Source organism: Papio anubis, chromosome 12 (genome assembly GCF_008728515.1).
Source record: "Papio anubis isolate 15944 chromosome 12, Panubis1.0, whole genome shotgun sequence".
Taxonomy (NCBI): Eukaryota; Metazoa; Chordata; class Mammalia; order Primates; family Cercopithecidae; genus Papio; species Papio anubis.
In genome coordinates, this window is record NC_044987.1 from 72,534,126 (window position 1) to 72,559,744 (window position 25,619).

At 42.8% G+C, this 25,619-nt stretch overlaps 1 long non-coding RNA gene across 1 annotated transcript in view; it reads left to right on the plus strand.

Annotated features, from left to right (window-relative positions):
* The window catches only part of LOC103877653, a 34,942-nt gene extending 23,304 nt beyond the window's left edge, over window positions 1–11,638 (plus strand). Inside the window, exon 5 of the long non-coding RNA XR_637443.4 lies at window positions 10,749–11,638. This is a non-coding gene — a long non-coding RNA (uncharacterized LOC103877653). The remainder of the gene's footprint in view (window positions 1–10,748) is intronic.
* The last annotated feature ends 13,981 nt before the right edge of the window (window positions 11,639–25,619 follow it).

The window sequence follows — 25,619 nt, forward strand, 5'->3', positions numbered from 1 at the left end:
TGAATAAATAAATGAATGCGTGAATGAATGACAAGCCGGGATTTAAATATGGTCTGTGCTCATCTTATCACAACTCATCTCCTAAACATTAGCCTTCTTTCTTTAAAGCCATTGGTTAAATTCCTCCCTCGGCCAGGTGCAGTGGCTCATGCCTGTAATCCCAGCACTTTGGGAGGCTGAGGCAGGTGGATCATGAGATCAGGAGATCGAGATCAGCCTGGCCAACATGGTGAAACCCTGTCTCTACCAAAAAAATACAAAAATTAGCCGGGCACAGTGGCAGGTGCCTGTAATCCCAGCTACTCAGGAGGCTGAGGCAGGAGAATTGCTTGAACCTGGGAGGCGGAGATTGCAGTGAGCTGAGATTGTGCCACTGCACTCCAGCCTGGGCAACAGACCAAGAATCCATCTCAGAAACAAACAAACAAAATTCCTCCCTTGATTAACCTCCTTCCTCAGTTAATGCTAATAAATACATAGAGTCACTTTCATCTCTTCCAATTGCCTAAAAAAAGGCTGCTGATACCAAAACGTCCCTCTTGGATATTTCTCTTGTTAGGAACTTATGCCAACTTTGAATAAATAAATGCTTTTTCTTTTCCCCCTACTTTTATCCCACAGCCCATTTTCCTTCTATCCCAATCCTCATGGGCTGAAAATGTCCCTTCCTTTTCTGATCAGGAGTCAGAGCTAAGGCACATGTCACACAGCTCTCTCCCAAGAGGCAGGGAAGCTGGAAGGGTAAGCCATTATGTACTACAGGTGAGCGGACACCTGTGAGCCAGAAAATTAAGGTACAGATCAGTAAGAGATCCGAGGTTGGAGCACCATCTTCATAATATGTTTAGGAAATTATGTGACAGACTGAAAAACCAAAAACAAAAAAATAAAGGTGCAGTGGACCCAGTGTTCTAGTTCCAGCAGTTTCCTTGAAATCTTTTAAGCCTTCAAGTCATTATATTTGTAGCTAAAGCACCACTGCATTGAATTCAACCCAATCAATACTTACTCAATACCTTCTGTGGTTCAGACACTGTGCAAGGCCCTGGGGACACGGGGTTAAACAGAATGCAAGCTCTTCCCCCAGTGCAGAGGTGGAGAGGACCCAAGACAAAGGTGTGTTGTACACTATGCTAGAGAAAGGGATGACTGCTATAGGAACATGGAGGAGGGAGAAGATAATGAGATCTAGTAGAGGGGTGAGGGTGAGGAGACAGCCCAGAGAATAAAGAGAAAGTAATGTCTGAGTGGAGTTTAAGGAAAAAGATAATGTCACCAGATAAGTAAGGCAGGAGAGGTTAACCCAGACTAAGGGACCAGCAAGAGCAAAGTGCAGAAGCTGGAAAGTAGAAAGCATTTTTGAACAATGAGTATTTTGTATCGTTAAAGCATTGGGTGTATGTTAACAAATAGCATGACTGTATAATTTGTTGTCCAAATTGGATGATTTTGAGAGCAAAGCAGCATGCTATTAACGATGACAAGCATGAACCAAGACTATCCCAAGCAAATTAGACTTTGGGTCTTCCTAGTTAGAGAGGAGGAAGTTCATAGCTGGACATCAGACTGGAGCACGGGTGGAACGGGGATGTGAAGGGCTTAAACATGCTAAAGAGTCAGAATAGGATCCTCAAGGCATTGAAATGTCATGGAGGGGTTTTAGCGGGGTAGTGACGTCATTGCCCCCGTGTTGGAGAAGCATTACCAGGAGAGCTATATTAGTCCATTTTCACACTGCTATAAAGACACTACCTGAGGCCAGGTGTGGTGGCTCATGCCTGTAATTCCAGCACTTTTGGAGGCCAAGGTGGGTGGATCACCTGAGGTCAGGAGTTCAAGACCAGCTTGGCTAACATGATGAAACCCCGTCTCTACTAATAATACAAAAATTAGCTGGTCATGGTGGTGTACACCTGTAATCCCAGCTACTTGGGAGGCTGAGGCAGGAGAATGGCATGAATCTGGGAGGCAGAGGTTGCACTGAGCTAAGATTGTGCCATTGCACTCCAGCCTGGGTAACAAGAGTGAAACTCTGTCTCAAAAAAAAAAAAAAAAAAAAAAGATACCACCTGAGACTGGGTTATTTATTTATTTATTATTTTAAAATTTAATTTTACTTTAAGTTCTGCGCTACATGCACAGGACAAGCAAGTTTGTTACATAGGTAAACATACGCCATGGTGGTTTACTGCACCTATCAACCCATTGCCAAGTATTAAGCCCCACATGTATAAGCTATTCATCCTGATGCTCTCCCTCTGCCCCCTGCCCCAACACGCCCCAGTGTGTATTGTTCCCTTCCCTGTGTCCACATGTTCTCATTGTTCGGCTCCCACTTATAAGTTAGAATGTGGTGTTTGGTTTTCTGTTCCTGTGTTGGTTTGCTGAGGATGATGGCTTCCAGTTCCATCCAAGTTCCTGCAGAGGATACAGTGTGTCTGTGTCCTCCCTCTAGAACATAAGCTCTGTGAGGGCAGAAACTTTTTAACTGTTTTACTCACTGCTATTTCCCTAGTGCCTGGTGCAAGGAAGACACTAAATACATATGTGTTGAAGGAAAAGGAGGCAAGGAGATCTGTTTGGAGTCTCTGACAACCGTATGAAGCGGGAGGATGAGGATCTGGAAAGGGCAATGTGGAGAGAGAAAGAGGAAACCTGGAACTAAACATGCAAAAGCCTGGGCCATTCCCTGGGACCATCCTGCACCGGGCCTTTTCATCTTTGTGGTTCTTTCTGTGGGCCCCTGTGCCCGTGCTCTGCCATGAGTCAGCATCTAAGGATCCCCCAGGCCTCCGTCTGTAAATCATTAACACCTCTCCTATCCTCTGTTTGACTGCCTAGCCAAGGTCACCATCATTTCCTGCCCGGCCTGACTCCCCAGGTGCTCATAACTTGCCAGTGAATGTTTGATGAAGGATGGCATTTGCCACGTGAGCAAGGGAAAGGAACCTAAGTTCACATAGTTCATTTTCAAGCACCCTTTTTTTTTCAGTCCAAGAGGTTTAAGTGCCTTTTCTCTGCTACTAAATAGCCCCTTTCAATGGCTCTCTCCCCAGACCTGCTTTGAGGGCCCTCTCTGTGAGCCATCAGGCTCTTCTTCCACAGGCGCCTGTTTCTCTTCAGCTCTTTCATTTTTTTATGTGACTTGTTCTTTCTGTGTCTCACCCTTACCCTCAAATAAATTGAACAAGTGGGTTTTGGGATCCTCCCTCAGGATAACTCAGCCATGGCCAGCCATGCCCCCAAACCACAAATGACTAAGAGTGTGAGGCCCTCCAAGCTGCCCACGTCTCCCTCTAGGCCAACTGTCAATTCTAAGCCATCCTTGCGGTTTCTTCTGGGAAAGCTATGGGCTATCCTTCACGTCAACAAAACCCCTGGCCACCTGCCTGGGCCTGCCTGGTCGTGCTGGGGACTGTGCTGTGGTAACAGACAGGGCTTCTCTGTCCCATCCACATTCTACACTATACTGGCACTGGATGGGGACAGAGGAGTGGGCTGGGGGTGTTGTGATTAGAGTCTAATGCCCCAGATCGTGCCATCTGGCAAGGGCAGCCCCTGGGGATTACTTGGAAACTAGGGACACCTGGGGACAACAGTTAGGAGGTCTGAGATGGGGAATGCAGGGCTGAGGGTGGAATTCCAGGACATTTCAGTTTTCAGGAATGAGCTAGAAACTATGGGATGGATGTAGACCCTGTGGTAGAGTCTAACATGCCGACTCTGCAGAGGACGGCCGATGGAACATAGACGCACATTTTTCAGAGTGAGGCCAGTTGGGAAATGAGATTGACAGCCAAAGGCTAAGATTGTGCTGGTGAATGGAGGCTCACAAGAAAGGCACAAGAAAGAAGTGGTGATTTAGGTCGTAGGCACAGCTACCGGGGTTCCCTAACACTCTCACTCCATTTTCAGGAAAGCATAGCATTCAATTTCCATTTAGGACCTGTGCTTCCTTAGAGGCGCCCGGATATTCTCCCGAGTTCCGGCTTCTATTGGGATTGATTCTGAAACAGCAGTTAGTCGCTCATTCATTCATTCACAAGTTCCCATTGAGTCCATTGGCAGGTCCTGAGATACAACGGGAGCAAAGTACAATCCCTAGCCTCCCAGGGTCCCAGGCCAGTGGAGAGGGCCGACTAGCAAACAAGGAATTACAGCTCATTGTGATGAGCGCTATCACTGGACAGGGCCTCTGAAGAAAAGTCCCAGCTGCAGGAAGCAAAAGCAGTCTCACAGGGCGGGGGAAATGGAAGGAAGACGGGAAGCCAAAGAGTATGCGCATAGAGAGCAACAGTAAAGGGATCTCAGGGGATTTGGATGGAGCGTCCAAATCCCTGACAGCAGCAGCCAATGCAAGCTTCCTGGTGAAGATAGACTTCCTGAGGCGGTCACACCGAGCCCTGGAGCCAGGCGGGAGTTACCCAGGATAGACTGAGAGGACTGAAGGGTTGGGTGGGAAGACAGTAGAAGAGGAAGGGCAGCCAGGAGCAAAAGCCTGCTCAGCAGAGCACTGTGGCCCCTCGTTCAAACGGACTCCTCCCCCACCTTGGGCGGCTGCTTTCCCATTTGTGAGTAGCAAGATAACAACCTCAGGATATCTAACATTTTTTTCTTACAAAACAAAACAAAAACATACGATACTCCCTAGTTCTCTTTGAAAAATAATCAAGTGCTGTTGAGAATAACGTCTGCTCCAGACCTTGGTGGGCAGTGGCGAGTCACGGCCAGCTCCTTTACAGGTGACCTTGATGCTGAAACTCCCGCAGTATGTCTGCCTCCGCGATCGGCCGTGAGCACCTGCCGCAGCCGGCTGCCCTGGGATCCCAGGGAAGTGACCCCTTTAGAGGACGAACGGCTCCTTTATTGGCCACTCCACCCAAATTCCGGTGCTGGGAAGACAGAAGAGGCTCCTGGTTGGGGGAGGAGAAAAACCTCCTCAGAATTTCCTTGGAAAATACCTAAGTGAAGACAAATTAGCCTGAGGGGACATTTCTCTTGCCTTCTTTCAACTCCCCTTTCAAGTTAACAGAAATCTATACTTTCACACCTTGGTGACTGCCGCACTGAATGGTTCTGCCTCTGGAACATAAATCTAGTATTTCTATCTCTGCCTTGAACAGGGCCACTTAATTTTTTAACCTGTAGAATGTCCAAATATCAGTGCAACTATAGAGTGTAAAGTGAGATCAATGCATTTTCCAGATGGGGAAACTAAGGCACAATGTGGGAAAGTGGTTTATTAGGGGCAACAGGGACAGATCTAAAACATGGTGTTTAGTGGCCTGGTGCCCTTTCCCTTCCACTGTTCTGGGCAGGCCCTTCCAGCTCCAAGGTGTGGATGGGAGTGAGAAGTGTAGGAGGGGCAGAGTGCACGCAGCCCCCAAGCTAGGCCTTGTGTCCACAACCTCTTTCCCTAGAGCTGCTTTTCCCCATTGTGGCCTGGGCCCTGACTCTCAGGGCCACAGTGGCAGGTCTGCTGGGTCTATTGGGTAGAAGCCCAGGGTTAAGTTTCCTTTTAAGAAGTGTTGTGATGAAACTGAATGATGAAGGGGTCTTGGTGGCAGAGTCCAGGGTCTTGTTCTTCTGGACATGGGCAAGCACCATGTCCAGAAGAACAAGAGTCCAGGGTCTTGGAACTTCTGGACATGGGCAAGCACCTTCTCATCCCTGGACATCAGAGTCCCCACCTGGAAAATGGGAGAACGGGACCAGAAGACTCTGAAGGAACCAGATCTGACTGCCAAGGCACCCCTGAGTGTGGTGCCTGCTCACTCCTCTTTGCCTCAGACAACCTGGACTTGTCTCCTTGTTTCACAATTTGCTTGCCATTCTTGGGATTCTTGTGATGCTGGGTTCACAGGGCTGGTCCCTCCTGACCCTGGCAAGCCGGAGGCTAAAACTGAAATCTGAAATGAAGATGCAGACATTGGAGTGGAGAGGAAGTGGATTAGCCACATTTCTCCTGCCCAGAGTGGGCTGCAATCCTGCCAAGGCACAGGGACCAGGCAAGCCAGAGAAACCTGCTTTGCAGCCAAGCCTGCTTATCTGCACTTCCGACTCATAAAACCTACACTTCCTTCTTGTGCAGGAAGTCATGGACGCTGTTGAAAATTTTACTCCTTTAGTAACGGGGTGAAACCCTTCAAGCTGAGCTGGCACTGGGGAGCTGTGGCCATCTCTTAACCAGTCTTCCTAATCCACATCCCCTAAATGGAAGTGTTCTCTTTACTGCTCTACTAGAGGCTAAGTTTCTGCTGAAAAACCCTAAATATAGTTTATGACCAAATGAAACTTCTTGTTACGCTAAGTACTTCCTTCACAGGTATTTTCTTCAACTTTTTGGGTCATGTAGTTGGTTCCTCCTCCATCCTTTTCTCAGAAATATGTGGTTGAGAGGCAGGGAGATAAGTCATACTCTTCTTAGTGTGCAGACATGCAAAAGTTGTGCCTCGCCTCTGGCATAAATGAGTGTTTTTTGTCCCCTGTGTATTAGTCAGGGTTCTCCAAAGAAACAGAACCAACAGGAAGGAAGTGTGTGTGTGTGTGTGTGTGTGTGTGTGTGTGTGTGTGGAGAGAGAGAGAGAGAGAAAGAGAGATTTATTATAAGGAATTGGCTTATAGAATCATGGAGGCTGACAGGTCTCGTGATCTGCAGGGTAAGTCATCAAGCTGGAGACCCGAGGGAACCAATGGTATAGTTCCAGTCTAAAGGCTGGCGGACTCAAGACCTGGAAAGAAGTGATGCTGCAATTCAAAGGCAGGGGGAAAAAAACCAAAAAACCAAACACAAGCAAACAAACAAACAAAAAAACAATGTCCCAGTTGCAAGGCCATCAGACAGGAGAAATTCCCCCTCATTGGGAAGAGAGTCAGCCTACTTGTTCTGTTCAAGCCTTTAGCTGACTGAATGAGACGCACTCACGCTAGGGAGGGCAAGCTGCTCTCCTCAGTTACTAATCTAAATGTTAATGTTATCCAAAATACCCTTAAAAATAATGTTTGATCAAATATCTGGGAATCCTGTGGCCTAGTCAGGCTGGCACATAAAATTAACCATTACACCCCCATAAAGAAATTCAATTAATTTGTAATTCAGGGCAATGGAATTTTTGGGAAATTTTGGGGCCAGCAAAATTACACTATATGGAGATTAGTAACAAAAGTCTTTCTTACCCTAATGGTTGGACAGCCCCATCTCCTGAAACATTTTGCAAATTGAAGCTTAATGGCATGATTATTCTCATTTTCCTTATTTTGCTGTCTGTGTTTGAACTTTGAAAGAATGGCTTATTGCTCGAAGATGCATTATAGGCACAAGTTTTATCTGACATTAATCCAAGAATAAGCCTTTTTTTGAGTTTTTCAGTCACTTACAATTCCTTTAATCAAGAAAGCCATAGCAAATGATTAACATTTCTCTATGATTCCAAGTTGACTCCCCAAAAAAGAAAAGAAAAATGCTCAGTTGTGAGAATGTTGAACAAGGGTGTGATTATGTTAAAGAAAATTATCATGTAAGAATCATTTCAAGGAAATAAATAAAAGGCAGATAGCTTCTTTTCATCCCCACCTAAAGGAGAAAAAAAAAAGTGCTATCCTAACATCTATATGAAGGTAAGGAAAGCTCCAGATGAGTTTCTCGTGGTTACATTACTAAAGCAATGGGGTCATGATGCTGCTGGCTCTTCATTTAAGTGACTCTGTGTGATTAGATGTGGGTGACCATGATCTTCTCAGGCAAATAACAGTAGGAAGTAAGCAGGTATTGAATTCCATATTATTAAATATGGGGCTAGAAGTCTAGATAGGTGTCCTCAGACTGTCTCCACTACCAAATAGAACAAGAAAATTAAAGCACAGGCATAGGTAAAGAAGTCAACTCAACCCACCTTGCTCTCCTGAATCTTAACTATGCTGCCCCCTGGTATGTGAAGACATAATACAACTGCCAGTGTTCAATTGCAGAAAGAGGAGCTCTCCATCTATCTGGGTGGAAGGGTATTGAATTTACAGAAACAATGGCAGGACTGAAGAAACAGACTCCCGGTTGAGCTTCCAGGAATGACACCCAAAGCCACACTGCAGATCAAGATCTCAAGGGGCCTGCTGCTCCTGCCACAATCAGGAGGCCATTTCTGCTGAAGTGGTAAACTGCGTCTGCACCTGCTGGCTCCAGAACTATCATGTTTCTGCCGTGGCCTGCATCAGCAAAATAAAATGCTTTGTGAAACAAATGAAATGCCACCTCTCTCCCAGAGGGATTCAGTTTCCAACCAGTATCATGAGCGTCAGATGGAGGGTACCTAAATCAAACCCAGAACTCTAGCTAGAAGGAGTCCGGGAAGTGTAATGTTTAGTGATCAACCTCTGCAGTGCAGAACAGCACTCAGGAGAGAGACAATTCACAACTACGACCCAGCACAGGCACTCGTGGTGTAGCAGGAGAGCACGGGCTCAGAGGCACACGCTTCACCTCTTTGAGCATCAATTCCTCACTCCTTAAATATGGAGATAAAACTTACCTTGTAGAATTAAATGAAGTACATATTCAAAGTTTTCATAATAATAATAATAAGTCCCATAAATGTCAGTTTCCTTTTAAACTTGAACTAGAAATCCAGGTCATGACTAATGTGAATCAGTCAAATTGATTTCTTTTAGGGAAGTTTGTTTAATATTTGTTTTTATTTTGTTTTGAGACACAGCCTCACTCTGTTGCCCAGGCTAAAGTGCAGTGGCATGATTACGACTCATAGCAGTCTCAACCTCCTGGGCTCAGGTGATCCTCCCACCTCAGCCCCTTGAGTAGCTGGGCCTATAGGCACACACCAGTATGCCCAGCTAATTTTTGTATTTTTTGTAGAGATGGGGTTTTACCATGTTGCCCCGGCCGGTCTCGAAGTCCTGGGCTCAAGTGATTTGCCTGCTTTGACCTCCCAAAGTGCTGGGATTACAGGCATGAGCCACGGCCCCCAGCTATAATAGTTATTTTGAAGCACAAATATTCAATTCTCAATTCAGCCAACACTGGCTGAATTCTTACAGTGTGCAAGGTGCTGCACAAAAGTCCGCTGGGCTACACAGATGGGGAAGCCGTGTTTCCTCTCTGTCTCTCAGGGTCTTTCACTTATAGAAGGAGGTTGGGGGATCAGAAAAGCCATCCAAAAGGGAATGGTTAAGATGAACCTTAACTAAAGTAAATATCTGATTTATCATTCAAGTCAGGCCCTCTGAGACTGACTGGGGGACTGCTAATAATCACACTAGAGCGACAGGTGTAAACCAGAGCTGTCCTGAAAAGACCAGGATATGGAGTCAGTCTAGCCTTAAAGGATGCAGCTATCAAGTCTGTCAGTTTTGCAGTAATCCCATAGATCTAATTTTTTATTTTTATTTTTATTTTTTTTTGAGAAAGAGTCATGCTTTGTCGCCCAGGCTGGAGTGAAGTGGCACGATCTTGACTCACTGTGACCTCTGCCTCCTGGGTTCAAGCAATTCTTGTGCCTCAGCCTCCCAAGTAGCTGAAATTACAGGCCCATGCCACCATGCCCAGCTAATTTTTTTGTATTTTAGTAGCGACGGGGCTTCACCATGTTGCCCAGACCGGTCTCAGACTCCTCCTAAGCCCAGGCAAACCGCCCACCTCGGCCTCCCACAGTGTTAGGATTATAGGCATGAGCCACCACGGCCAGCCCCATAGGCCTAACTTAAAATTACTTGTTTCAGGGTCATGTACTGTCTTGGCCTTAGGCTGAAAATAATCAATAGAAAGAAAATGACATGTACTACACTAGCCTTGGTTACAAGTGACAGAAACCCAACCCAGACTAGCTTGAGCAACAAGGGGCCCTTTTTGGATCACATAACCATGAGTGACTTGGGCTCTGGAATTAGAGAACCAGGCACATAAACTCCATCAGTGCTCTATCACTCATATGCTATTCTCTGTTTCTTGTCTCTGCTTCTATCAACATGTGAACCTTATCCTCTCAAACAGACTGTATTAGGCCGTTCTTGCATTACTATCAAGGAATACCTGAGATTGGGTAATTTATAAAGAAAGGAGGTTTAATTGCCTCACAGTTTTTTAGGCTGTACCAGCATGGTGCCACCATCTGCTCAGCTTCTGGGGAGGCCTCAAGGAGCTTTTACTCATGGCAGAAGGTGAAGCAGGAGCAGGCATATCATATGGCCAGAGCAGGAGCAAGAGAGAGAAGGAGGAAGGTGCCACATACTTTTAAATAATCGTATTTCACAAGGACAGCACCAACGGATGGTGCTAAACCATTCATGAGAAATCCACCATCCTGTGATCCAGTTACCTCCCAACAGGACCACTTTCATCACTGAGGATTATTTTTTAACATGAGATTTGGAGGCGATATCCAAACTATAACCTTCCCAAGGATGGGTCAGTGTTCCCAAAAGTTGCAAGCTCATATCTTCCCTGCATCACCATCTGAGAAAAACTCTTCTCAGCTCCAGTTCAAAGACTCCCAGCAATTGTTCTGATTGGTCTGCTTTGGGTCATATGCCCAGTCCCTGGACCAGCCACTGTGGCTAAAGGGGAGGATATCAGTGCACCCTAAAACTACACTGGAGTGAGGGGGTCAAAGTGGTAACCATTACCCCATTTTCCTAAAAATTATCTTTACCTTTTCTCTTTTTCCTTGTGTTTTCACTTCTTACTTAGCTTCTTATGAATGCAAATGTAACCTTTACCCTCCTTTCTCTCTGCTGACCAGACCATCTGCAAGCATTGTTAGCTATATGTTTGCTTAGAAGTTCAAGGGACGAATTCTTCAAACCAAGCCAGGCACCTTCCGGAATTCTCTCCCACCAGGAGATTGTCTCAAGACAGCAGTTAATCCATAATCTGCCCATAATGGCGCTGGCCAGACCATTGGCTGACCCATTACTAGAGATAAGTTGTGGAGCAAGTCATGTAGACCCCACACCTCCATGCCCTTCTACATCGCCCACATACCAAAATTTCGCTTCTTAAAACCCTGCTTTCTGCCTAGAAAGCTAAAGTGGCTTAGATATGAATCTGGCTCTTTCCCATTGCTAAGCTCTGGAATAAAGTCACTTTCTTTATACTACCTCGTGCTTGTTATTTTATCTCGCTAAGTGGCAAGCAGCCGACATCATGTTTGGTAACAAAGGGGCTATTCCTGGAAAAGGAAGGGAGACTGGATGAACTGGAGAATACACTTACAACAGGGGGCTTTGAAAAGATCTACATTTCCTAAGTATAAACCACTTACCTGGATATCCTCCTTTCTAAAGCAAACTTTTCAGTTTAAGTCTCTTCGTTTGATTTTCTACGCTGACCAAGGACTCAGAGGATTACCAAAGATCCACTGTGCTGTGGCCTGCATAGCAAACTTACAGCAAAGATCAGTCATTCACAAAGTCCAGAATAAGGAATAAATCCCCCAACAAGCAGACAAGCATTTAAAGAGGCCAAATAAATAAATTCGGCCAATGAAAAATAAATAAATTTTATAATAATTTCAAAAACATCACAAAGAGGGAAGCATGAGTAGAGAATGATGGACATACTTAGCATCAGAGAAAACAGACTTATTTAATTTATCTATTTTGAGACAGGGTCTCATTCTGTTGCCCAGGCTGGAGTATAGTGGCACAGTCATAGCTTACGGCAGTCTCCTTCTGTCAGGCTCAAGCGATCCTCACGTCTCAGCCTCCTGAGCAGATGGGACTACAGACACGTGACCACACTTGGGTTATTTTATTTTTTAGTTTTGGTAAAGATGAGATCTTGCTGTGTTGTCCAGATTGCTGTTGCACTCCTCAGCTCAAGCAACCTTTTGCCTCAGTCTCCCTAAATGCTGGGATTATAGGCATGAGCCACGAGCCAGAACTATTTATAGGTTGTTAAGATTTTGGAAAAGTTCAAATTCTCTGACCCTCAGTATTCCCATCTCTTAGATAGAAAGATTAATACCTTCCTCATGGGTACTGAGAAGGTTAAATAAGGTAACATCGATAAAAGGATTAAAAAGTGTGCTTTCTTTTCTTCTACACCATGCCAGTCAGGGAGTTTATTTATTTAGAGATGGAGTTTCACTCTTGTTGCCCAGGCTGGAGTGCAATGGTGTGATCTCGGCTCACGGAAACCTCCACTTCCAGAGTCCAAACGATTCTGCTGCCTCAGCCTCTTGAGTAGCTGGGATTACAGGTGTCTACCATGATACTCAGCTAATTTTTGTATTTTTAGTAGAGACAGGGTTTCACTGTGTTGGCCAGGCTGGTCTTGAACTCCTGACCTCAGGTGATCCACCCATCTTGGCCTCCCAAAGTGCTGGGATTACAGGCATGAGCCAACACTCCTGGCGCAGTCAGGGAGTTTATATGAGCAATCAAGGAAAGCTTCTGGAATATATATGTCCAGAAAAGTGCTTTGAGAGAAGTAATGCTCTGTTTTGCAATAAACTGGCATTAGGGACAACACATGAAGATGACTGATATTTTTTTCATTTATTACAAAGGTGGTTTGGAACCTCTGCCTCGTCTGTTTACACCCCTGTAGCATGTGCACCACTCCCCTGGCTCAGACCACAGATGGCACCGTTCAATTAGCTATTGTTTGGTGTGTGTGAATTCCACCCTAACCAGTGACCTAAGGCACTTAATTTAACCTCTCAGCCTCATTCTCCAGGTTTAAAAACTGAATTTAATAATACTTCACAGAGTTGTTGTGAAGACTAAAGATAATGTATGAAAAGTACCGGGTAGTGTGCCTGGCACATAGGAGTCCTAACAAGCATTTCTCTGGTCTCTTCTCCTATATCCAACCCTAACCAGAGAATAGAGTCTATTAGAAATCTATGCTCCATTAACATGAAAAATGTGCAGCTTGTTTTACTAACAAGTCCAGTACAGAGTACCTCTGTTGAGAACTAGGGACCCTCACGTCCCTCGAGTCACAAAATTCCCTACCCCACATGTTTATATCTAGCCAGCATGGATAGGTGTTTGCCTTGGATCATGTCAACCAGCCACTAGATGGATCCTGATCTAAACTCAGTGAACCGTGTTGCGATTTCCAATGGACTTTGACTGTTTCTCTTTGAGATAAATGTAGGAGCCTGTTTATCTCCTCCACTTGGTAGTCAGTTCCTACATTACCATTTTCTTAGTCGATTTTGTTCCAGCTTCTTTGTCTTATCCACAGACTGAGCAGCCTCCGAAGCCCCAGCAATGCTCAGTGACTCAACTCCTCCGAGTTTTAACAGTGAACTTTGAATTTAGACAGATAGGATAGTGCATCATCTAGGTTTTTGAAAGACAGTTATTGTGGGATTGCTAAATCAGTGTATTTTTATACTGTTTGGATTGAAATTATCATCTGTTAATATTGACCAAATCAGATCCTTCCTTATCAGTTGCCTTGGATCAGCTTCTTTTTTTCTTTGTCTCTTTTTTTAATGAGACAGGGTCTTACTCTGTGCCCAAGGCTGGAGCGCAATGGTGTGATCCCAGCTTACTGCAGCCTCAACCTCCCAGGATCAGGTGATCTTCCTAGCTCAGCCTCCTGAGTAACTGAGACCATAAGCACATGCCACCATACCGGGCTTACATTTTTTTTTTTTTTTTTTTTTGTAGAGATGGGGTCTTCCTGTATTGCCCAGGCTGGTCTTGAACACCTGGGCTCAAGTGATTCTCCCACCTCAGCCTCCCAAAGTGCTGGGATAGATGTGAGCCACCGTGCCCAGCAGGTCAGCTGCTTTAGAAACAGACCCTGAGTCAAGCATTTGTGCGCAAGGGATATATTAAAGAAGCACTTCCAGGAGAAACCGGTAAGAGAACCAGAGAAACAGAAAAGGGAAGGAAAAGAGGCTCGACCAGGGTGAGACTTGAGACCAAGTCACAGAGTTAGTTTGATGCCACAGGGGAGCCTCAGGGGAGATAAATTACATCTTAGAGTTTATCCAAACTCAAGGTAAGGGAGCTGGGGTCCCCACAACTGCATCATTGGCACAAGAACACAGAAGCTGGAAGTAACATTTGAGATGGTAAAGAGGATGCAGGGAGATCTGGCCAGAGCCTTGGCACTGCCCTCTACTCCAAGATTCTCTGCTTGATCTTGGAGTTATGATCTGGAGGATCATATATTAAATATATCCTGCTTTCACAGCTTTGCAAAAAGGAGAACTTATTGTTTTATGATTCATCACTTTTCAGTGTTTAACAAGGCTAATATTAGCCCTTACTGGGGCTCAAATACATGCCTCTGTAACTTCCACTCATTGGTTCTAAGCAATTAGTCAATTATCAAAACTCATCAGCCATTTATTGAGCATCTATTATGTGCTGAGAAATATACAATGTGCTGGTTTATTCTATCACAGACCATGGTCTCTATTCCTTCTAGCTTTACAACATCTCTAAATTTGATAAGCATGTCATCAACTTTTGACAAAAGCTTGAATGAAACCACCACATAGGACAGGGTGAAGGATCATGTCACTTGATCAATATTTGGGAGGGTATAACTTTCAACCAGTTGTTCAAAATTTCCTAACTATATCAAGACCTATTTTCTCCATCTGGCTCAAAATATTTTGTGAAATATTTTGTGACTTCACCTTTAGCCCAGACGAGATAAAGCAGCCAGATACCATGAACAAAAATTGGCAACATATCATGCCCATGCTTAGGATGGGCGGAGTGAGGGTCCTAAGAAATTCAGGGCACCTCCATACCCCTTTAGTTGTACTGAGAGCACAACTTCCTGGCTTCTCTTCCAGCTCTCCAGCTATGAGGTCCTGTCATCCACAGAAAGAAGGACTTAATAGGCCAGGTGCAGTGGCTCATGCCTCTAATCCCAGCTCTTTGGAAGGCCAAAGCAGCTGAATCATTTGAGGTCAAGAGTTCGAGACCAGCCTCGCTAACATGGTGAAACCCCATCTCTACCTAAAAAAAAAAAAGAAGAGAAAATTAGCTGGGCATGGTGGTGCATGCCTGTAATCCCAGCTACTTGTGAGGCTGAGGCATGAGAATCACTTGAACCCAGGAGGCAGAGGTTGCAGTTAGCTGAAATCGTGCCACTGCACTCCAGCCTGAGTGACAGAGCGAGACTCTGTCTCAAAAGAAAAGAAGAAAAAAAGCACTTAATAAAGCTGTTGGGGCATCAAAAATAAACAAATTAATTAAAATTAAAATATGTTCTTTAAAACGTTATTAATTTTTAAAAATACATTATTTATAATGCCATTTTGACATTTTCTTAATCTACACATCCGATAATCCCGTCCCCAAGCAATTTGGTTCTCAGTTAACCCACGCTGCCTCCTAGTGACCATTGCATTTTCTGGATGTCTTAATAAAATGTCGAATGGTCATCATCAGGAAATTCTGCTCCCAATATCATCCATAATACAGGAAAAAGTCAGCAACAACAGACTTAATAGAAATCCGACTCCCTACTGGAGAACATCTTTCCACCATGCTCCATGCTGAGAAGAAAGGATTCGTAAGCCTCCCTCCTATGGCTGCTTTCCAAATATCTGATTCCAAAGGCCCATCAAATATGGTGGTAGGGTGGTTCTGATTATCACCAATAGATGCTTCAGGGCAGTATTTGAAAGTTTTCATTCATTGAACATTTTCTGAGCCATGTACTCTGCTGAGTAATTTTACTATACCGAGGAAGCTTAAAGTCAATCCTATTGTAGAGGAATGACCTTAGGTTCATTTTTCTTATCTCTTACATCTAACAAGGAGATATAGATTTTATCCTTACAGACTTGTTTTGAAAAGTGTATAAGCTAAATACTTAGGTGAGAGCTTTGCGTAGGGTAAGAGATTGTTTTTTCCCTCTTTTTAATTTTTTAAAATTCTTACCCTAGAGCTGATTCTACCTGAAAAATACCTGTTATATAAGAAGAGTCAGATAATCATCTCAATGAATGCCTAAATGGCTTTTGATTAAGTCCAACATCCTGTTTGTAAAAATAGGAGATAAAAACACAAGAATAGAAATAAGCAGACACTGGATTGAAAAATGCAGCAATAGCAATAGCATCTTCTATGAGCAAGACACTTAGCGGTTTGCAAAGAAATTTGCATATATTGTTTCATTGAATTCTTACAATAACCCTATGAGGGGAGCAAGGAAGAGGTTATTTTTCTTCCTATTTTACAAATGATGAGACTAAGTCATGGGGCTTTTAGGAGACTTGCACTTAAATAAGGTGAGGTTACATCCTGTGAGTAATCGGCATAATTGTCAGAGTCCTGCGAGGATCCCTGCTGGAACAAATGTTTCTGAGATATGTTCTACAAGACTTAGAAAGCAGCATGAATGTTGAATCTCTGTCTTTAAATGAAACTAAGGTCAATTTTTAGTGTATGTGCTGCAATTCAAAGGGTACAATTTACACGGTGATTCTCCAGTTTTGTGTGATAGGGCCATAATAACACAACTAATGCATTTTCAAGGAAAATAACCTACATATAATAATGGAATAATAGATTTGGGGCTATTGGGTGGTACAAAACACTTTGACTTGGGAGTCAGGAGATCTGGGTTCTAGTCTTGTCCCTGCCAGTAACTATATATGAACTTGGGAAAGTTACTTAATCTTTCTTTTCTTTTTTTTTTTTTTTTTTTTTTAACTTTCATTTGAAGTCCAGGGGTACGTGTGCAGGTTTGTTATACATGTAAACTTGTGTCATGGAGATTTGTAGTACAGATTATTTCATCACCCAGGTATTAAGCCTAGTACCTATTAGTTATTTTTCCTGATCCTCTACCTCCTTCCAATCTCCAACCTCCAATAGGCTCTAGTGTGTGTTGTTCCCCTCTATGTGTCTGTATGTTCTCATCATTTAGCTCCCATTTATAAGTGAGAACAGGCAGTATTTGGTTTTCTGTTCCTGCATTAGTTTGCTATAAGTAAGGGCCTCCAGTTCCATCCATGTTCCTGCAAAGGATATGATCTTGTTCTTTTTCGTGGCTGCATAGTATTCCATGGTGTATATGTATCACATTTTCTTCATCCAGTCTACCATTGATGGGGCATTTAGGTTGATTCTATGTCTTTGCTATTGTGAATAATGCTACAATGAACATATGCATGCATGTATCTTTATGGTAGAATTATTTATGTTCATTTGGGTATATACCCGGTAATGGGACTGCTGGGTTGAATGGTGTTTCTGTTTTCAGGTCTCTAAGGAATTGCCACACTGTTTTACACATTGGTTGAACTAATTTACACTCCATCAGCAGTGTATAAGTGTTCCTTTTTCTTCACAACCTCACCAACATCTGTTATTTTTAGATTTTTTAATAACAGTAATTCTGACTGACATGAGACGGTATCTCACTGTGATTTTCTTTTTTTTTTCCTGAGACAGACGGTCTCACTCTGTCACCAGGCTGGAGGGCAATCTCAGTTCACTGCAACCTTCACCTCCCAGGCTCAAGTGAGCCTCCCGCCTCAGCCTCCTGAGTAGCTGGAAGTACAGGAACACACCACTATACCTGGCTAATTTTTGTATTTTTTGTAGAGATGGGGTTTTTTTGTAGAGATGTTGCACAGGCTGGTCTCGAACTCCTGAGCTCAAGCAATCCACTCAACTTAGCCTCCCAAAGTGCTGGGACTATATGCATGAGCCACCACACTGGGCCTTCCTTGTTTTAATTTGCGTTTCTCTAATGATGAGTGATGTTGAACCTTTTTTCATATGGTGGTTGGCCACATGTATGTCTTCTTTTGAAAAGTGTTCATGTCTTTTGGCCACTTTCTAACGGGGTGGTTTGGGCATTTTTGGAAATTTGTTTAAGTTCCTTATAGATGCTGGGTATCAGGCCTTTGTCAGATGTATAGTTTGCCAAAAATTTCTCTCATTCTGCAGGTTGTCTGTTCACTCTGCTAATAGTTTATTTTGCTGTGCAGAAGCTCTTTAGTTTAATTGGAATGCATTTGTCAATTTTTGCTTTTGTTGCCATTGTCATGAAATTTTTGCCCATTCTTACGTCCAGAATGGAATTACCTATGTTGTCTTCCAGTGTTTTTATAGTTCTGGGTTTTTAAGTCTTTAATCCATCTTAAGTTGATTTTTGTATATGGTGTAAGGAAGGAGTCCAGTTTCAATCTTTTGCATATGACTAGCCAGTTATCCCAGCACCACTTATTGAATAAAGAGTCCTTTCCCCATTGCTTCTTTTTGTCAGCTTTGTCAAAGATCAGATAGTTGTAGGTGTGCAGTCTTATTTCTGGGCTCTCTATTCTTTTCCACTGGGCTATGTGTCTCTTTTCATACCAATACCATGCTGTTTTGGTTACTGTAGCCTTGTAGTATAGTTTGAAGTCAGATAATGTAATGCTTCTGGCTTTATTCTTTTGCTTAGGATTGCCTTGGCTATTTGGACACTTTGTTGGTTCCATATGAATTTTAAAATAGTTTTTTTCTAGTTCTGTGAAGAATGTCATTGGTAGTTTAATAGGAATAGCATTGAGTCTATAAATTGCTTTGGGCAGTATGGCCATTTTAATGATATTGATTCTTCCTATCCATAAGCATAGAATGTTTTTCCATTTGTTTGTGTCATCTCTGATTTCTTTGAGCAGCATTTTCTAATTGTCATTGTAGAGATCTTTCACCTCCCTGGTTAGCTGTATTCCTAAGTATTTTATTCTTTTCGTGGCAGTTGTGAAGGGGATTACATTCCTGACTTGGCTCTCAGCTTGGCTGTTGTTAGTGTATAGGAATGCTGGTAATTTTTGGACATTGATTTTGTATTCTGAAACTTTGCTGAAGTTGTTTATCAGTTGAAGGAGCTTCCAGGTTGAGATTATGGGGTTTTCTAGACATAGAATCATGTTAACTGCAAACAGGAATAGTTTGACTTCCTCTCTTCCTATTTGGATGCCCTTTATTTTTCTTGCCTGATTGCTCTGGCCAGGGCGTCCAATATTATGTTAAATAGGAGTGGTGGGAGAGGGCACCCTTGCCTTTTGTTGGTTTTCAAGAGGAATACTTCCAGCTTTTGCCCATTCAGTACGATGTTGACTGTGCGTTTGTCACAGATGGCTCTTATTTTTTAATGGTATGTTCCTTAAATGCCTAGTTTATTCAGAGTTTTTAACATGAAGGGGCGTTTTATCCAAAGCCTTTTCTACATCTATTGAGATAATCATGAGGTTTTTGTCTTCATTTTCTGTTTATGTGATGAATCACATTTATTGATTTGTGTATGTTGAACCAAATTTGCATCCCAGGGATAAAGCCTACTTGATCTACTTAATCCTTTGTTTTAGTTTCCTCATTCGTGAAGTGGTGAGTAATACACAGGGTTTGTTGTGTTAAAGAAGAAAATATATGTAAAGGCTCCTGCCTAGTGCCTGAAACATAGTAAGTATTCAATAATTATTGGTATGCTTCCTGCTCAGCATTTTTTCCCATCTTTGAGGGACTCAGTTTTATTTATAAAATCAGAATATGAGGTGGATCAGTGGTTCTCAAAGTGTGTGTCCTAGATGAGTAACATCAGCATCACCTGAAACATTTTTATAAAAGTCTTGAGCCCCATCTCAAATCAGAAACTCTGCAGACAGAGCCCAGAAATCTGTGTTTCAACAAGCTGTGATAGCCAGACTCCAAGATGGTCTCCAGTGATGTCCACCTCCTGGAATGTATACTCTTGTGTAGTCCTGTTTCACCTGGTACCAGAATTGATCTGTCTGATGACTAAAATGCATCAGAAGTTATGACTATCTCTTCCAAGATTAGATTACAAAATACACTATGGCTTGATCATTCTCTTGATCTCTTTCTTGGATTACTGACTTTAGGAAAGCCAGCTGCCAGATCTTTAGGATAGTCTAGCAACCTTATGGAGAGGCCCATGTGGTGAGGAACAGAGATCTCACCTCGAGCCATGTGTGTGAGCCCATTTGGAAATGGTTCATTCTGCCCCATTCAAGCCTTCAGATGACTGCAGGCCCAACAAACACCTTGATTGCAGTTTCAGAGAGACCCTGAGCCAGAACCACTCTGCTAAGCCATTTCTGGATTCCCGGCCCACAGACACTATGTGAGACAATGAAGGTGTGTTATCTTAAGCTGCTAATTTTTGGAGTAATTTGTTACACAGCAATAGATAGCAAATAGATAACAAGCCCTCCAGATGAGTCTGTTGCATACTTAAGTGTGAATACCATCAGGATAGACGACAACTAAGCTTTCTTCCGGCTCAGAATTGTGGAATTTTGTGGTCAATGTTGGAAATTAAAATGCAAGCAAGGGGCTGGGCGCGGTGTCTCACACCTGTAATCCCAGCACTTTGGGAGGCCGAGGTGGGTCGTGATTGCCTGAGGTCAGGAGTTGAGACCAGCCTGACCAACATGGTGAAACCCTGTCTCTACTAAAAATACAAAAATTAGCCACGCGTAGTCGTGGGTGCCTGTAATCCCAGCTACTTGGGAGGCTGAGACAGGAGAATTGCTTGAACCCGGAAGGCAGATGTTGCAGTGACCCAAGACCAGGCCATTGCACTCCAGCCTGAGCAACAAAAGAGAAACTCCATCTCAAAAAAAAAAAAAAAAAAAAAAAAAACGAGCAAGAGATGGCTCCTATCCTTGCACCACAAGGGGGGTAGGTATAGCCCCTGGAGAACTTGTTGCAGGCCTGGCCATCAAAATTCAAGGAAAAGTTGGCAGAGCTGGAGAAATTCCAGAGAAGCGCAACTAAGAGAAGTTGCAGCTGAGCCTCTACCTGCCCGTCAATTCTAAGACAAACAGGACTCTATTGCTGGAAATGCTCAGAGATGATGCTGCCAAAGTCTACAAAATCACAAGGCACATGGTTAGGACTGTGGACTTATTACCCAAGTTCATGGAAAGAAGAGTTAATGGCAGCAAATGTAGTGGATGTGGTGGAAAGGACCCAGGCTTCAGAGTCAGACGAACTGGGCTCTGCTTCATAGAAGCCAGTCACTTGGGGGAAATCTCTGGCATCTCTGATTTAATCATCATCTTCATATGGAGATATAGGGATAAGAATATTTGCTTAGTAGCCCTAAAATGAGAATTCACTTTGCTCTATTTAAAGAACATGCCACCAACACATTTTCAAGTAGTGATTACTGTCATGAGAATTGAATGCAATAAAGGGTGGCCTCTTTGTGAGCATCCCTTCATACATGTCATCTGTGCTTTCATATCTTTAGAGGCAACCTGAGCTGAACCTTCAACTAGAGTCTATGTGGGTTTAAATGAACTTGGGAGTTAGTTTATAATGGGCTATAAGGTAAAAGACAGGTGTTTGAGTAGTACCATGTATTTTAGAGATTGATTTTGCAGAAATTAAACATCCTATCCTTGGGTACACTGTCCTTGGTACCTTGGTACAAGGATTCATGGGGTGGAATCCTGAACCAATGGATTATCAGAATCACCAAGGCAGCATCAGGATTTTCAATGATCCTTCAGGCAGATGACAGTGCAGTGGGGAGGATGAGATAATGACACATCAAAACCAAGGGATGAATTTGTTGTTTCAGGCCAGTGTGTCTAGCCAGAGTTTCTGGGCAGCGACTTTTTCTTCCATTCAAAACTTGGGTTGGAACTGGAGAGTAATTCTTCTAATAATCTGCACCCACTGGCAGCTATTGTCCTTGAATATAAACTCCTTCTTGCATGTTATAAATATTCCAAAAAATCTGCCCATAGTTGCAAACAACTCCCTTCCCTTAGAAACTATTACGGATTTAAATAAGTAATCACTCCAGAAAGTAGATAATTCATCCCACTTCCATTTGTGACCCGCCTTGCAGCTGTCCCCCTGACATGCCTTAGTTGTTTTCTGTCACAACGCTATTGTTTGGGAAAATATTCTCATCTGGTTACACGACTGTTGAAACTTGCCTGTAAAATGATGAGCCATTTGCGGCAATGCCACAGCCTAGGGAATTAGTCGCTGTTAAAATCGTGTTCAAACCAGGGCGTTGCCAAGGTGCCGACGTCTTGGGAAGCTGCCTGGAGGGCTTTGGCTCTCTAACAAAGACTTGAAGATGGCAGAATCTCAGTGGGGTTTCTAAATCATGGACAGGCAGACAATTTGAGGCCACAATCGCCTGGAGACCACTCTAAAAGCCTTAGTGAGTGAAACCTCCTGGGTTTTAAAAGCTTTTAATTCACAAGAGCCAGATGTGGCCCAATGTGGGCAGGTAAAGTAGGGAAGCTTTGAGCTGAGAAACAAAGCTAGAAAAAAGAAAGGTGAAGAAAAGCATGCCATTGACCCATTTTTCACTTTCTCCGTCATATGCAGCTATTCATAAACCCATAACACTTATCCAAATAGCAATTAATACACAGACTAGCATGTTCCTGCTTGTACCTGATAGTTGTAAATGGCTGTAAAATCAGCCGTGTGTAAATGGTGTAGTGACGTGTGTGAGACATACCAGCACAAGACATGCCCACACTTTTCATTTTTTGTCAAGTCTGGATTAGCCTGAGAGAGGGGACTGTAGGCATGAATCATGCAAACAGCCAAGGACCTGGAGTCTCTCCTTTTGTGTTAGTGTGGGATGCATCAGAATAATGGTCCTTGCAGCAGGCTGGTGCTTCCAGTGGCATTTTTCTCAGGCTAATGTTAAAGTTAATTTGCATTCTCTGATCCCACCCAGACTCTTCTCTCCAGGGGCAGTGGGGTGGAAGGAGGAGTGGGTTGAAGTTGTCAAGAAGTTCCGTAGACTTGTCCTTGTATACGTGGTCTTCACATTTTTCTTTTACTGTCATACTTTCTAAAACAATTTTGAAAGCCTATATGTATATGCACATTTTTAAGTTGACATCTAAAATATTTCATCATTAAGTAGCTGCAAATCATGTAATTTATGGTACATTGTCCATATTAATTTTTAAAATTAAACTGACATATGGTTATTGTAAATGTATCCAGTGGGATATAAATATTCTACACCTCAATTCCCACCATAATTTTATGAAGTACTGTATGTATGCAAATCTATATTAGCTAACATTTAACATTGTTGCTTGCTCTTCTTAAAGTTTGACTTTCATTTCATTCCACATACTGTATTTTAACCTAATATATCATTTTAACCTACTTTTTAAGAAACTCATTACTCAATATCTTTTCTGCAGCAAAACTAAGACTATACATTGAAGATTTTATTTATTTTTATTTCCAGTGAAATAGATGTTAAATTTATCTGATAATCTTTTGGTAAAAGCAAACAAAAAGGAGTCTAGATAAGTGTTCACAATAATATAAAACACTTCTCACCTCTTATGTGTTACTTTTACTTTAAAAAAGGTAACATTGGTCTGTTTTTTAAGTTAAACATAAAACTTATCACCTCTTTTTCCTTGAAATACAGAACATGCAAATGAGACATGGACCAAGACCACATGAATGAGAGTTATCTCCAAGCTCTTTCCCTTTGCAGAAAATAAAGAAAATGCAGAGAGCACACTTCCTAGGAAACGAGTATTTCTCAGCATGATTTTTATGAATGTTGAGCATTCTAAATCTACAGCAGGGAGACAGAGAGAGAGAGAGACTGGAGCCTTGCCCTGTGTGTATCGGTTAGAAAGGAGACAGGCCCAGCTGCTTCTATTACTTCTCACTTGCACTTTCTGCTGTATTCTAACAGGCTTTGCTGTCAGAAGTAAGGCATTCCTTGACAATATTTGCTCCAGAGAGGTGGTTAAGTGAAAAGTGTCACTCCTCCCTCCTGTAACACTCTATAATACATCTGAATTTATAACATCCCTATGTATAAAGCCACACCTCCCTAAAAGCCACACTTTTATCTTAATGAAAATATGTACTAGGCAGGAGAAGATATAAAGCCCAGTAACAAATCAAAGGAAGTTTCATAAATACTAATATTTGAAATTGTCCCCTTCTTTGGAACCCAGGAGGATTTTTCACTCTGGGGCAAAACCCTATAATAAAATTGGGATGGATGATAGGTGCCCTCTTTCCTTTGTAATGTAAGAGAAGGGCAGTGTAACCTCTGTTCAAATGCAAAAAAAAAAAAAAAAAAAAAGGAAAACAAAACCAACCAACCAACCAAACAAACAAAAGTCCAGCTCCAAAGGCCTGCATGAGCATGCTTGCCACCTGAAACAGATGAAGTGTAGCTTCCATCTTGCCATGTTTCACTTCTGCCTTTTGCATCTCATGTGGGTATGTCTGATTGGCAGAGCCTAAATCTCATGCAGAGCTCTAGCTGTATTGTGTCTGGCAAATGCAGACTTTCCCTTTCAGCCTCTGCATTGTCAGAAAGCGCTGAGAAGATTGGCATGGATATTGAACAATCCATGCAGCTGGAAAAGCCTATAAAGTGACAGCGAGACCTTGAAAGATGGAAAGGATTACGTGGCCACTTCCAACTCAGCAAGAGATGAATCGAACTTATTATCTTTGTCCCTGCTTTCCAAACACTTAATCATGTACCAACCCTATTCTTCACCTATGCTTCACATTTCAGTGATGACACCAGTATTTACTCAAGAAATCTGAATATCTGCTTTTGTTCTTTTTCCTCCCTCCCATTCCATTGTATCAATTCTATCCACTCAGATCTCTTATATCTTGTTCCTCCCTTCCTTCCTCATTGCCAATGTCTTATTTAAAGCCTTCATCGTCTCTCATCTGGACATTTGTACTTACTCTCTCACTTGCCTCCCTGCCACCAGTCTCTGACCTCCATAGTACTGCCAAAGTAATATTATGAAAACACAAATTGATTAAATAATTCAATGATTTTTCCATCTCCTTAAGCAATGGTTCTCAGCGCTGGCTGCACCTTAAATTCCCCTGGGGAGCTTTTAAGGTCCCATTGTCCCAGCCACTTGCCAGATCAATTCAATCAGAATCTCTGGGTAGAACTCAAACATAAATATTTTAAAAACTGTCCCACCAATGCTCAACCAAGGTTAAGAACTGCTGTGGCATATAGGCCATTCTCAGTCCAGCTTCAGAGTCACAGGCTGTCATTCTCCACATGTAAACTCCAACCACATCAAATATCTTTCGGTTCCCAGACATGTTCTGCCCCTCACCTCTCTGGCTTTGCATGGCATGCTTCCTGCCACTGCCTGGAACTCCCTTTCTCCTCCTTTGACCTGGAAAACTCTGGGGTGTGCACTCTACACTTTGCACACTTACAATTACAGCACTTCCCACACTGTATAATAGTTCATTTGCATGGTTGTTTCTCCTTTAGATCCTTTGCTCATCGAAAACAGGACGGATTCATCTCCGCGTCTCCAGTGCCTAGCACATTTCAGAAGATTCTCAGCACACATGGGCCAAATGAGTGGGTGAATGAATTAATGAATTAATGAGGCATAGATGGAGCCGTTGACTCTATGTGCTTTGCCTACTCCTCCAACGCACTACGTTGTTCTAAGGATGTTAACTATAGTGAAGGCCCATACCAAATTTTTTTCTCCATCAGACATTCTCATTTATATTTCTTGGGCCACAGTGGAACATGAAAACAAATGCTAAAAGCAATACAACGCTGATGCGATATTAATATCTGATTCCTCTTCTTTAGGGTAGAGGAAATATGTTGTCTAGTTCTATGTGGATGC